The sequence below is a fragment of the Myxine glutinosa genome, chromosome 5, assembly GCF_964187855.1.
Source record: "Myxine glutinosa chromosome 5, kmMyxGlut1.1, whole genome shotgun sequence".
Lineage (NCBI taxonomy): Eukaryota > Metazoa > Chordata > Myxini > Myxiniformes > Myxinidae > Myxine > Myxine glutinosa.
In genome coordinates, this window is record NC_136265.1 from 116312889 (window position 1) to 116325469 (window position 12581).

A 12581-nucleotide genomic window follows, 5' to 3' on the forward strand; every position below is an offset into this window, starting at 1 on the left:
CCATCGGTGCCGTGTAAAGTGTGTGCACATCCAGGTACCCTGGGTTAGATGCGCTACAGCACACAAGAACGAGCAAAAGGAGACAATACAACAACACAACAACAACAACAACATGCATTTTAAGGCCATTTTCCCTGCTAGAGCGGGGGTTAGCCTTACGGTCCCCATGACAATCTTCTCCATTTTGCCCTATTTTCTGCATCTCCCCTTGTTAATCCCCTTGCCCGCATTTCTTCTTCCACCATCTTTAGCCAAGTCTTTCTCGGTCTTCCCTGTCGTCTACTTCCTTCTACATTCATTTCCATCACTCTTCTGAACCAGTCACTTTCATCCTTCCTCAACACATGACCAAACCATCTCAACCTGTTCCTCTTCCCAGCATCCATCACAGGCTCTATTCCCATCATCTTTCGCAATTCATCATTTGTCTTCCTCTCTCTCAACGATACTCCACACATCCACCGAACCATTCGCATTTCCACCCTTTCCAGCCTTCGTTGCTGCTCTACGTTCATTGCATCAATCACCATGTCTCGCTCCCATGTCTCGCTCCCATAAATCATAACACTTCTCACACATGCAGCATACACCTTTCCCTTCAGCTTCAACGACACTCCCCTCCTCGTCAGCATGCCACTCAGTTCCCGAAACTTCTTCCATGCACATCTCCCTCCAGCAACCGTTGCCGAGTCTGATCCACCTTCTCCATTCAGCATGTCTCCGAGGTAGCAAAAGGTAGCAATGTCAAAAGGAGACAATGAACCACTCAAAGCGAGGTACGCGGCAACAGCGGATCAAGATCTATCTTGGACCATCGCTAGGATGCTCAGGATCTCGGTGAGAAAAAACAAAACAAAAAAAAAACACCTTGCGAGGCCATTTTGTCCATTGGCCTTTATCGGGCACCATGGTCCCCTTTTTGAAGCAATGTTTTATAGCCGGATGCCCTTCCTGCCGCCAACCCTGTTAGTCCCTTTTGCGACACACAAGGAATTACCAGTGAACTGGTACTCAATTTGCCGACCTCAGAAGGATGACAGGCTGAGTCAGCCCCTCCCCCCTCACCCCCCCTCCTGCCCCCCAGCGTTAATTCAGCGATCGCCCGGGATTCAAACCCAGGATCCTAGGATCCCAAGCCGGCACCCTAGCCGCTAAGCCAACACCAGGTGAGAATGGGCCCTTTAAAATTAAACATCCATGTTCGATAAACAACAGTGGTAAAGCATTATTATTAAAAGATAACTTTACTTCAAGATGTACAGGACAAAGGGTAAGTGAGATGTGCCATCGTTGGGTGGGTAATTATTATTAAATGATAACTTTACTTCAAGATGTACAGGACAAAGGGTAAGTGAGATGTGCCATCGTTGGGTGGGTAATTATTATTAAAAGATAACTTTACTTCAAGATGTTCAGGACAAAGGGTAAGCGAGATGTGCCATCGTTGGGTGGGTAATTATTATTAAATGATAACTTTACTTCAATATGTACAGGACAAAGGGTAAGTGAGATGTGCCATCGTTGGGTGGGTAATTATTTCTAAATGATAACTTTACTTCAAGATGTACAGGACAAAGGGTAAGTGAGATGTGCCATCGTTGGATGGGTAATTATTATTAAAAGATAACTTTATTTCAAGATGTACAGGACAAAGGGTAAGTGAGATGTGCCATCGTTGGGTGGGTAATTATTATTAAATGATAACTTTACTTCAAGTTGTAAAGGACAAAGGGTAAGTGAGATGTGCCATCGTTGGGTGAGTAATTATTATTAAATGGTAACTTCACTTCAAGTTGTAAAGGACAAAGGGTAAGTGAGATGTGCCATCGTTGGGTGAGTAATTATTATTAAATGGTAACTTCACTTCAAGTTGTAAAGGACAACGGGTAAGTGAGATGTGCCATCGCTGGGTGAGTAATTATTATTAAATGGTAACTTCACTTCAAGTTGTAAAGGACAAAGGGTAAGTGAGATGTGCCATCGTTGGGTGAGTAATTATTATTAAATGATAACTTCACTTCAAGTTGTAAAGGACAAAGGGTAAGTGAGATGTGCCATCGTTGGGTGAGTAATTATTATTAAATGGTAACTTCACTTCAAGTTGTAAAGGACAAAGGGTAAGTGAGATGTGCCATCGTTGGGTGAGTAATTATTATTAAATGATGACTTTACTTCAATATGTACAGGACAAAGGGTAAGTGAGATGTGCCATCGTTGGATTGGTAATTATTATTAAATGATAACTTTACTTCAAGTTGTAAAGGACAAAGGGTAAGTGAGATGTGCCATCGTTGGGTGAGTAATTATTATTAAACGAGTGGGGTCACCCGTGGGAATCCCACGGGCATGGACGTGTGTGACATTTCGACATATTGAGTTAGATGCTGCACCTGTTTCACAATAACACACACACACACACCTCGTTTTTTCATTTCTGTATCTCACAATTCGGTCTCTCTCTTATTCACACACACACACACACACACACACACACACACACACACACACACACACACACACACACACACACACACACACACACACACACACACACATATACACATACACACACACATATATACACACACACGCAAACACACATACACATACACACACATACACACACACATGCACGCACACGTACACCGACACATGCATATACACATACACACATATACACATATGGATACACACACATGCACACACATACACATATACACACACAGACACATACACATATACACATACACACACACATACATACACACACACACACGTACACACACATGTACACCCACACACATGCACACACATATATACACATACAGACACACACATATATACACATACACACATATATATATATACACACACATACACATGTGTACACACACATGTACACCGACACACATGCACACACATACACATATACACACACATATATATACACATACACACATGTACACCCACACACACACATACATACACACACACACACACACACACACATATACACACACACACACATATACACATACAGACACACACACAGACATATATATATATACACATACACATATATGCACGCACACACGCACACACACACACACACACACACATGCACGCGCATGCACACACACACACGCACACACACACACACACACGTCCCACATGTATATATCCCACATCCCACATCCCAATACATGTTTAAAGTGTACGTGCCCTTCCCCCCTCCCCCGCCCGGCAACGCTGAGTACTTCTGCTAGTAACTAATGAAATAAAAACGAAGAAATATCTCTGGGTAATTTCCTGAAACTCGGTGAAATTCGCTCGGTGTATCGGTGAAATATTTTATTTGGGCGGTGTATAATTGCTTCGACCGAAATATCTCTTAGCAATTTCCCGTCTGTGTTTCATGTCCATGCACACGTGAAATGGAGTTTGTTTTTGCACACGTGAAATGAACATGTGAACCTTTACTTCCGGATAATAATGTTGAATGAAATAAAAACGAAGAAATATAGTGGGGTCACCCGTGGGACATTTCGACATATTGAGTTAGATGCTGCACATTCAAAATGGTTACTGGCAATTCATCAGATCCAGAAATGGTGTAATGAACACAATTTATTTATTTCACATAATATGTGACCCCTCACTCCTCTCCACCTGACACTCTCCTCTCTCCACCTGACACTCTCCTCTCTCCACCTGACACTCTCCTCTCTCCACCTAGCACTCCTCTCCTCTCCAATCCCTCACATTCCTCTCCTCTCCAATCCCTCACACTCCTCTCCTCTCCAATCGCTCCTCACTCGCCTCTCCAATCGCTCCTCACTCGCCTCTCCAATCGCTCCTCACTCGCCTCTCCAATCGCTCATCACTCGCCTCTCCAATCGCTCCTCACTCGCCCCTCCAATCGCTCCTCACTCGCCCCTCCAATCGCTCCTCACTCGCCCCTCCAATCGCTCCTCACTCGCCTCTCCAATCGCTCCTCACTCGCCTCTCCAATCGCTCCTCACTCGCCTCTCCAATCGCTCCTCACTCGCCTCTCCAATCGCTCCTCACTCGCCTCTCCAATCGCTCCTCACTCGCCTCTCCAATCGCTCCTCACTCGCCTCTCCAATCGCTCCTCACTCGCCTCTCCAATCGCTCCTCACTCGCCTCTCCAATCGCTCCTCACTCGCCTCTCCAATCGCTCCTCACTCGCCTCTCCAATCGCTCCTCACTCGCCTCTCCAATCGCTCCTCACTCGCCTCTCCAATCGGCTTTCCCCGTCTCGTTCTTTTTCTTGCTCCAAATCGGCCCGTCTCACCCGTCGGCCCGTCTTGCCCGTCGGCCCGTCTCGCCCGTCGGAATCGGAAATCGGGCCGTCTTGCTTTCTTGCTTGCGCGTAAATAAATTGTGTTCATTACACCATTTCTGGATCTGATGACTTGCCAGTAACCATTTTGTAAAAATGAATGTGCAGCATCTAACTCAATATGTCGAAATGTCACACACGTCCATGCCCGTGGGATTCCCACGGGTGACCCCGCCAGTTTGCATTGACGTTTGTCGCCGGACTCGTTCGCCCGTCTCATTCGCTTTCTTGCTACATCCTGTTCAAGTCTGCGTTCTTCATCGATCATCTCATTCATTTTGGAAATATGTTTCCACGCAGCGCATGAATTGTCACGATCCTCAAGAGGAAGTGTCTCGTAATCATCAAATGATAAATGGCAAGTAAATTATATTGTGGAAAATTAAAGATTTCAAATAAACCTATTTAAAGTGTATGCGCACATAACTAATAAAAAAAACGAAGAAATATCTCTCGGTAATTTCCTGAAACATATTTTACTTCCGGATAAGAATGTTGAATGAAATAAAAACGAAGAAATATATGGCGGCATCATTGTTGACGTTTTTGTGACGACTGTCATCAAACGAAAAAGTAATATATCTTAACGGAAAAGCAAAAGCGAATTTTTAGTATATACTGACACGTTGCCGTCGGTGTCATGTTGGGCGGTGTATGATACACCATGACGCGATTTAAAAAAATATATCTCTGCATTTTCCCGCATGTGTGGAATGTTCTCAATTATTGCTGACACCGAGTCTGAAACCATCGATAAAAATGAAATCATATGGTGAGTTAGATTGGAGATAAAGGCGTGAGAGAGACTCAATGGCCTTGAAGTTACAGGCGTTTGAGAATTCATTTCGTTCTATAAACGGCAACTTTCATCGGATTTTCTTCCCGTTTTTTTTCAACCGAGTCTAAAACTATGTTAGCGACTGTGAAAAATGAAATGATATATCGAATTTGATTTGAAATAAAACTGGGAGAGAGAGCAAGACAACACGGGCCTACAAAACAGGCCTCAAAGCTATGCGAGTTAATAAAATGGTGGATATTTGTTTATAATTATATGAAGCCACTCCCAGAATGGGTGGAGCTATGGGTGGAGCTACTCTGCAAACCGAGTAAGCCACACCCCGGACAGACAGAATCATCTACGGCTATTATAATATAGATGATAACTTTACTTCAATATGTACAGGACAAAGGGTAAGTGAGATGTGCCATTGTTGGGTGGGTAATTATTATTAAATGGTAACTTCACTTCAAGTTGTAAAGGACAAAGGGTAAGTGAGGCTCAATCATTCAAATTAATACTACATTGAAGCCCCCAATCCTAGTACCCCTTCCTTTCCCCCACAACAGATGATTTATTCCATGGGTTTTTTTAAACACATCATGGAGTTCTGGGCCACAACGTCATTGAAAATGAAAACGTTCAGAAATTCAGCGAAGAAACAAACAAAGTACTGAAACGTGGACACGTCGGTCGTCGTCGGACACCTTTATGCAAACTCGGAGGAGCAATGGTCGCCTAGAAATGGACAAATTAACGCAACCCGTGGAATTTGAAGCCAGGGGTCACGAGGCGATTGCCCGGAACGGCACGCTCGAGCTAATAGGATCGCCGCTTTGATCTCCGACCCAAAAGGTGGTGCCTCTGGAATTCAGCACCACAGGTCCACACCACCGGCACCAGCAGGGGATCCAAATTAAATGCAGCCATTGAAAGTTGGAAGAACGCCAGAAGAATTCAACCAATGGACACTCCAATTAAAACTTGCAGGAGCTGGACGACTTCTCATAGACTCATCGGGGAAGGAAGCTTGGCTGAGACCTATAATCTCCCAAACCATTCATGGGGTGGTAATGGCCCGACTGGTGTATTATCATTTTATTCGGGACAACAGGATTCCCGTGGGAAATGATAGGGCGAGACAATAAAAATCTGAGAATTCCAATCTCCGCCACAGCTCCCTTCGTCCACCCAACACGATGCACCGTTTGAATACAAATGTCGGCCGGTCGTACCAGACGTTCGGTTCAGGCCGCACCACGTGGCCTTCACGGAGATGGCACGGGCATGTGGAAAGCGGCACGGCGAGAGCCAAGACGATGTGCCCACGGGGACAGAAGCCATCATCAAATGGCAAACATGATTCTGGACGGACCACACGGAGCAATACACGGCTCGTGGAGCACGACCCCGAGGCCCACCCTCGGAGCAATACACGGCTCGTGGAGCACGACCCTGAGACCCACCCACAGAGCAATACACGGCTCGTGTAGCAAGACCATGAGGCCCACCCACGGAGCAATACACGGCTCGTGGAGCACGACCCTGAGGCCCACCCACGGAGCAATACACGGCTCGTGGAGCACGACCCTGCGGCCCACCCACGGAGCAATACACGGCTCGTGGATCACGACCCTGCGGCCCACCCATGGAGCAATACACAGCTTGTGGGGCACGACCCTGAGACCCACCCACGGAGCAATACACGGCTCGTGGGGCACGACCCTGCGGCCCACCCACGGAGCAATACACGGCTCGTGGAGCACAACCTTGAGGCCCACCCACGGAGCAATACACGGCTTGTGGAGCAAGACCATGAGGCCCACCCACGGAGCAATACGCTGCTCGTGGAGCACGACCCTTAGACCCACCCACCCACGGAGCAATACACGGCTCATGTAGCAATACCCTGCGGCCCACCCACGGAGCAATACATGGCTTGTGGAGCACGACCCTGAGACCCACCCATGGAGCAATACACGGCTCGTGGGGCACGACCCTGAGACCCACCCACGGAGCAATACACGGCTCGTGGGGCACGACCCTGAGACCCACCAACGGAGCAATACACGGCTCGTGTAGCAATACCCTGAGACCCACCAACGGAGCAATACAACACGGTAGGGTGCATCAAACGCCCAACTATTTTAAAAAAGATGTTGGATTGATCTGTCCCAAATTTTATTTTGTTCCAATCATAAAATAAAGTTGCTATGCAAAATTTGGTAAGGTTTGGACATCATCTTCTGGGTCCACCTCACCATTTCATATTTTGAGTCGGTGGTATCAGAGTTGGAAATTTGACACGCAGCTGTTTTGAGGCCCATAAATAAAAATGAAAGGATTGACTGATTGCTACATATAATAACTCTTTGTAAAGGTATTATTGTGCTCTGTAGCAATATATCATCATCATAGGGATAGGGATACAATTCATTTATATACAAATTGTCAAAATAATGATTTTTTTCAAAATATGGATATAAAGCTAAATGAAGAGTATTTTATAAAATATAATATATAAATTAAAGAATATCCTGAATGTTGTAGTCATCTTGTCTTTACAGAGATCTTTTAACTAGACAAGATGATTAAAACAATTATTAGGCTATGCTCTAATAAAATTGGATAATTGATTTATTTGTTGTACATAATTATGAAATGACATTATTGTTACTAATACTACCTTTTTCTTTCAGATAAAACAATGGATGGCACAGTAAAGAAAGCATCTGTTGCAACAAGAGAGTCCACCAAGGTGTTTGGTCTTGGAAGTGCCATAACTGAACAAGATTCCCAGATCAATGGCACCAGACTTCCAACTTGTTTACAAGTACTACGTTGTTTCATGTGGCACACGGAAGATGGCAAACTTGAACGACGCTCTCGGTGGGAATCAGCAAAGCTTGTACTGCAGAAAGTGACACCATTTTATGGCAAGGCTAATATTCCTATCATCTCTGAACGCAAGACTATTGAGAAAATTATCAAACTTGCAGATAATAATTCCAAGCTTAGATCAATCCCTATCAACTGAAGAACAACTCCAGCAAGCATCACAAAGGTGAATCAAATGGAGATGAAATTTATGGAGACATTTCCCTTGTGGCCCAATGATGCTAGTTCTCACATCAAGAATCCTGAAGACTTAGCATTCCTGGAATCTATGAAGACAGATCGCTGTGCAACATTTGGCTGCCAAGATAAACTGTTGGCAGATAAGATGCAGCGTAAAGTGAACCGCGAGGAAAAAGAATCAGAGAGGCGAGCAAGTATGGAGCTGGAGGTCAACATAAATACTACAACCACTGTGTATAATATTAGTGACAGTGATGAAGAAGTAACTCTTGGACCTTCAACAAGCACACCAACAACCTCAAGAAGTCATCATCGTTTAGTTAGACCTGGCACATCAGTTTTCATTCCACATGACATCCTGAAGAGGCCCAGTCTTGTTTCACTGGCAACAAGGATGAAGATGACACCAACCCAACAGGCTGCTTTCACAGAAGCTCTTATTGAACAAACAGGAGGGGATGTAGCGAAGGTGTCAACATCATATGCTACAGCAGATAAATCAAGACGCAAAATTGGACAGCATATTGCTACTACCTGTAAGGACAAATGGATACCTCCGAAGCTTGCTACGTTGCACTGGGACTCAAAGCTGCTTCCATGCTTAACTAACCAAAACACTTTTGAAGAACGCCTGGCTGTGCTTTTGGGTTCTCAAACTGATATGAAGCTGCTGGGTGTTCCATCCTACAAGCCTGGAACAGACCGTAAATCTGGAGATATAATTGCTCAGCTGACTAATAACCGACTTGAATCATGGAACTGCCAAGAGAATGTTGTCAACTTGACATTTGACACAACTGCATCTAACACCAGCCACATCAGTGCAGCTTGTGTAACAATTCAACAACGGCTTAACAAAGCTCTTCTGTGGTCAGGCTGCAGACACCACATTGGTGAAGTCATTCTTACGCACATTTTTACTGATCTTAAAGTTGAAGCATCTAAGTCACCAGATATCTTCCTCTTCTCAAGGTTTCGCAAGAACTTTGAAATGTTTCCACACACATTCAATGAACCACTTTCACGATTTGATCCATCTCAACTAAATGAAGCAGCAACAAGTTTGACAAGTGACTGGCAAAATAATGTTCTCAGACTCTGTCACACCGAGCAATCTCTAAGACGTGATGATTATTTGGAATTTGTTGATCTGTGTACTGTATTCCTTGATGGTGAAGTAGCTGAACATCAAATAACCTTCAAGCGTCCTGGTGCACTGCATAAAGCCAGATGGATGGCGAAGCTCCTCTACTCAATCAAATTATGTCTCTTCGAAAAACAAATCGCTGATCTTCCAGCAGGTACAATTACCACAGAAAAACAAGTGCCAAAGATCAGCGAATTTGTCACGTTTGTCACTCTAGTATACAGCTCCTGGTGGATGACATGTACCTCTGTCACCGATGCCCCATGGAATGACCTGCAGCTCATCTCCAAACTGAAACAGTATGAAGCTGTCAATGCTGGAATCTCAAGAAATGCCCTGAAAGCCTTCAAACGACATCTCTGGTACCTCACAGAAGAGATGGTTCCACTTGCTCTCTTCAGCTCAGTTGTTCCTCATGACCATCGCCGTGCTCTGGCAGACAGACTTCTGGAGGTTCAGCCAGATTTTCCAGTAACCAACCCACAAGGACGGTTTGGTACTGGGTTTGGAAAGCCCAGATTTCCTGATGACTTGACTGAGAAGACCACTCTGGCTGATTTTGTTGGACCAGATTCATGGTACCTATTTCATCATCTGAAGCTTGACTGGGCATTTCTAGTTACCGATGTTCAAGAATGGACTAACTCTGCAGCCTACCAGACATCATGGACTAATGTTGAAGCCTTGAATGTGGTGAATGACTCTGCAGAAAGGGGAGTTAAGCTTAGCTCTGACTTCCTTTCAGCAGCCAGAAGTGAAGACCACTACCAAAATGTGCTACAAGTTGTTGAGCACAACCGTAAGGAGAAACCGAATCTTCGAAAGCGAGCAGCTCAAGGCTAAACTGTCAGAAATATCCATGAAAACTACAGTATCTTTGTTTTGTTTCTATTTTCATGTTCATCCATAGTCAGATGTACTCGTATTAAGATGATAAATGCTAAGATTGTGTATATATGATTCTACTGTAATAAAAATTATATCATTCTGGTATCTATAATACATATGATTATACCAATAAAATCATGATTTTGACTATTTGTGTATAAGTGAATTATATCCCTATCCCTATGATGATTATATATTGCTACAGAGCACAATAATACCTTTCCAAAGAGCTATTGTATGTAGCAATCGGTCAATCCTTTCATTTTTATTTATGGGCCTCAAAACAGCTGCGTGTCAAATTTCTGACTCTGATACTACCGACTCAAAATCCAATTTGCTGAGGTGGACCCAGAAGATGATATCAAAACCTTACCAAATTTTGCATAGGAACTTTATTTTATGACTGGAACAAAATAAAATTGGGGACAGATTGTTTTCTTGACATAGGGGCGTTTGATGCACCCTAATACACGGCTCCTGGAGCACGACCCTGAGACCCACTCACGGAGCAATACACGGCTCGTGTAGCAATACCCTGAGACCCACCCACGGAGCAATACACGGCTCGTGGAGCACGACCCTGAGACCCACCCACGGAGCAATACACGGCTCGTGGAGCACGACCCTGAGACCCACCCACGGAGCAATACACGGCTCCTGGAGCACGACCCTGAGACCCACCAACGAAGCAATACACGGCTCGTGTAGCAATACCCTGAGACCCACCCACGGAGCAATACACGGCTCGTGGAGCACGACCCTGAGACCCACCCACGGAGCAATACACGGCTCATGGAGCACGACCCTGAGACCCACCCACGGAGCAATACACGGCTCGTGGAGCACGACCCTGAGACCCACCAACGGAGCAATGCACGGCTCGTGGAGCACGACGCTGAGACCTACCCACGGAGCAATACACGGCTCGTGAACCAAGACCCTGAGACCCACCCACGGAGCAATACACGGCTCGTGAACCAAGACCCTGAGACCTACCCACGGAGCAATACACGGCTTGTGGAGCACGACCCTGAGACCCACCCACGGAGCAATACACGGCTCGTGGAGCACGACCCTGAGACCCACCCACGGAGCAATACACGGCTCGTGGAGCATGACCCTGAGACCCACCCACGGGGCAATACACGGCTCGTGGAGCACGACCCTGAGACCCACCCACAGAGCAATACACGGCTCGTGTAGCAATACCCTGAGGCCCACCCACGGAGCAATACACGGCTCGTGGAGCACGACCCTGAGACCCACCCACGGAGCAATACACGGCTTGTGGGGCACGACCCTGAGACCCACCACGGAGCAATACATGGCTCGTGGAGCACGACCCTTAGACCCACCCACCCACGGAGCAATACACGGCTCGTGGAGCACGACCCTGAGACACACTCACGGAGCAATACACGGCTCGTGTAGCACGACCCTGAGACCCACCCACGGAGCAATACACGGCTCGTGGAGCACGACCCTGAGACCCACCCACGGAGCAATACACGGCTCGTGGAGCACGACCCTGACACCCACCCTTACCTGCTCAGGCTTTAGAGCAATGCCGACTGTATGTATTTACAACACTTGGCTTGTATTCTCTCCGCAGCATGAGCATCCACATCTGAATTAGATGATAACTAGTCATTTTAGATACTAGTTATCAAGTTGATTTAGATGCCATTTACCAACTTGATTAAGATGCCATTTACCAAGTTGATTTAGATGCCATTTACCAAGTTGATTAAGATGCGTTTTTTTTTGTTTGTTTTTTTGTATACAGAGTCGAGGCTCCTGAAAGAGCTAACATTTATCAAACAAACAAATCAAACAAGCAAACAAAGTATATAAAAAGGGGAGCGGTCGACAAGATGGGGAGAGAAGGGGAGGAAGCACACAAACACAACATTTGAGAGCAGGGACATCGGGAGATGTGTGGGAGGGAGAGGGCCTGGGGGGGGGGGGGCAGGATAGGTATAAAACGCAAGGACACCAAGGACTTCCAGGAAAGAAGTCGGCACCTCAAAAAGTGGATTTGGGGTGAAATTAGCGGGGGTAGAAAAGATCAAGGTTTTGGATGGGGGAAGATAAGAGATGGTGGTGAACAGACGTTTTAAAGACCTGGAGGGAGGAGTGGGATTGAAGAGAGTGAGGGAGTTTGTTCTAGAGGCGGGAGAAAAGAGGAATGAAGGAGTGAAGGTGTGCAGAGAGTCTTGATTTTGGCAGTTTAACCATAAGAGGGTTGCAGGCAGATCTTGTGCGACCTGTAGGAATATTTGGGGGACAGAGCCCAGAGAGAGCTGGGGGAGCAAGGCCGGAGA

At 45.8% G+C, this 12581-nt stretch overlaps 1 protein-coding gene across 3 annotated transcripts in view; it reads right to left on the minus strand.

The window, feature by feature from the left end:
* The window catches only part of YARS1 (tyrosyl-tRNA synthetase 1), an 80385-nt gene that overhangs the window by 5121 nt on the left and 62683 nt on the right, over positions 1-12581 (minus strand). The gene's annotated exons all lie outside the window — the stretch shown is intronic.